This window comes from Excalfactoria chinensis, chromosome 2 (genome assembly GCF_039878825.1).
Source record: "Excalfactoria chinensis isolate bCotChi1 chromosome 2, bCotChi1.hap2, whole genome shotgun sequence".
Lineage (NCBI taxonomy): Eukaryota > Metazoa > Chordata > Aves > Galliformes > Phasianidae > Excalfactoria > Excalfactoria chinensis.
This window is the reverse complement of record NC_092826.1, coordinates 478,595-481,466: the sequence shown is the minus strand read 5'-3', so window position 1 is coordinate 481,466 and position 2,872 is coordinate 478,595.

Sequence of the window (2,872 nt, the reverse complement as noted above, 5' to 3'; positions counted from 1 at the left end):
CAGGGTGAGGAGCTGCTGCGTGAGGAGCAGGACGAGGAGTGGAGCATTGAGCAATGAGCTGAGCAATGAGCTGAGCTGTGCCCAAAGCAATGCACAGAGCAATGCCCAAAGCAATGCACAGAGCAATGCCCAAAGCAATGCATGGAGCAATGCATGGAGCAGTGAATGGAGCAGTGAATGGAGCAGTGAATGGAGCAGTGAATGGAGCAGTGAGCTGAGCAATGCATGGAGCAATGCACAGGACGATGCTGAGGGCAGTGCAGGGAGCAATGCATGGGACAGTGCTCAAAGCAATGCCCAAAGCAATGCACAGAGCAATGTGCAGAGCAGTGAGTGGAGCAATGCATGGAGCAGTGCATGGAGCAATGCATAGGACGATGCTGAGGGCCGTGCATGGAGCAATGCATGGGACAGTGCCCAAAGCAATGCACAGAGCAATGTGCAGAGCAATGTGCAGAGCAGTGAGTGGAGCAGTGCATGGAGCAGTGCATAGGACGATGCTGAGGGCAATGCAGGGAGCAGCGAGCAGAGAAGTGCATGGAGCAATGCATGGGACAATGCCCAAAACAATGCCCAAAGCAATTCATGGAGCAATGAGTGGAGCAGTGAGCAGAGCAATGCATGGAGCAATGCATGGGATGACGCTGAGGGCAATGCAGGGAGTAGCGAGCAGAGAAATGCATGGAGAAATGCATGGAACAATGCCCAAAGCAATGCATGGAGCAATGCATGGGACAGTGCCCAAAGCAATGCACAGAGCAATGTGCAGAGCAGTGAGTGGAGCAATGCATGGAGCAATGCATAGGACGATGCTGAGGGCAATGCAGGGAGCAGCAAGCAGAGAAGTGCATGGAGCAATGCATGGGACAATGCCCAAAACAATGCCCAAAGCAATGCATGGTGCAATGAGCGGAGCAGTGAGTGGAGCAATGCATGGAGCGATGCATGGAGCAATGCACAGTGCAGAGCACACCATCATCAGGCTGTAGTGTGCAGTGCTGTGCAATGCTGTTCAGAGCTGTGCAGTGCTGTGCTTTGCTGTGCTGTGCCGTGCTGAGCTGTGCTGTGCTGTGCCATGCATAGCAGTGCAGTGCATTGCTGTGCTGTGCTGTGCTGTGCCATGCTGTGCTGTGCCATGCATAGCAGTGCAGTGCATTGCTGTGCTGTGCTGTGCAGTGCTGTTCAGGGTTGTGCAGTGCAGTGCAGGGCTGTGCATTGCAGTGCTGTGCTGTGCCGTGCTGTGCATTGCTGTGCTGTGCCATGCATAGCAGTGAAGTGCATTGCTGTGCTGTGCAGTGCTGTTCAGGGTTGTGCAGTGCAGTGCAGGGCTGTGCTGTGCTGTTCAGAGTTGTGCAGTGCAGTGCAGGGCTGTGCTGAGGAGCACCCTGAGGGCAGCCTGGAGCCGCCCTGCCCAGAGCTCACCTTACTCACAGTTTCCATGGGGCTGATTGTGTGCAATAGAAGGGAGCAGCGGATCAGCGTCTCTCCCTCCCCACACCTTCCACCCCACTCCCACCTCGCTGTCCCCCCCCAGCCCCCCACAACTGTCCCTTTCAGAGGGCTGATGAGCTGTGAGCGCTCTTTCCTGCCAGCCCCATGGAGGCTGAGTGCCAAACCTGAGCCCTGCCCTGCTTTGTGGTGCAGGTTTGGGGCTCTGGAAGCATAGAATCCGAGGAGCAGAGATGGTTCCGTGCGCAGGGTCCTGCAGGGTGGGCTGGGGCTGTGAGGGGCCCTTAGGTGCCCGCTCTGCTCAGGGTGCACACGTGTGCATGCCCACAGCTGCGCCGCTCTGCATTGCTGATGTTTGCTCTGCCAGCGCCAGGCAGGGCTGTGAGCCCAGGGCGGGACGCATGCACGGCTGCGGCAATGCAGGCAGTCCTTGCCTTGGTGCAGCCACAGCAGTGCACTGTTTCTGTGCCTCACGTTGCAGTCCCGCTCCCAGCACAGCCCCCACATCAGCACGGAACATGGAGCCATGGAGTGGCTGGGTTGGAAGCAGCCTTCACAATCACAGAAGCGCTGCACGGTTGGGCTGGAAAGGCCCCCCCCAGCCCTGCCGTGTGCTGGGTGACCCCCACCAGCTCCAGGCCCCATCCACAGCCTCAGCCACCTCCAGGGACGGGGCATCCTTGGCTCTGGGGAAGGGATTTCCCCCTCATCCAACCCCACTCTCCCCCTGTTGGTTTAAAGTCATTCCCTCTGCTTTGCCCAGCACAGTGCTCAGCCACCTCCTGCTGCTACAGCAGCCCCTGCGCAGCCAGCAGTGCTCCAAACACATCAGAGTTCGGCACTTCCCACACCCCCAGCGGGGTCTGTGGAGCTCACCCCCTCCTCCGTGCCTTATGGGGGGCTTTGACCGCCTCACCGCAGTGCCCCCAGCTGCGGCCCTGAGCTCTGTCCACAGCATCACAGCATCACATCCTCGTGTGTCATCCTGAGGCAGGACCTCCTCAGGGAGCAGCAGAGGTGTTCCTGCAGCGGGTCTGGCTCTGTGCAGCAGGCAGATGCTCCGTTCTCAGCCCCGCTGCCCATGGGATACTTCTCCTTTCCTTCCCCACACGTAGTTTGAGCAAAGCAGATTTCTCACTGATTTCCCCGTTCTCTCCCCCATTCTTTCCCCTCTCGACAGATCGCTGTGAACGGGACACGGCACGGAGGGAGCAGGAGGATGGCGAGCAAGGCGCTGCTGAACGGGACAGCGGTGAATGGGGCGGCCATGAACGGTCACAGTGAGCACAGGGATGCAGCAGGAGCAAACTGCCTGCCGGGTAAGCAGAAGGCAGCGGCTGGCAGGGATGCGGCTGGCAGGGATGCAGCAGCGGTGCACCCCGGCGGAGCGCCCTCAGCAGCAGCCAGCAGGGATGCAGCAGCA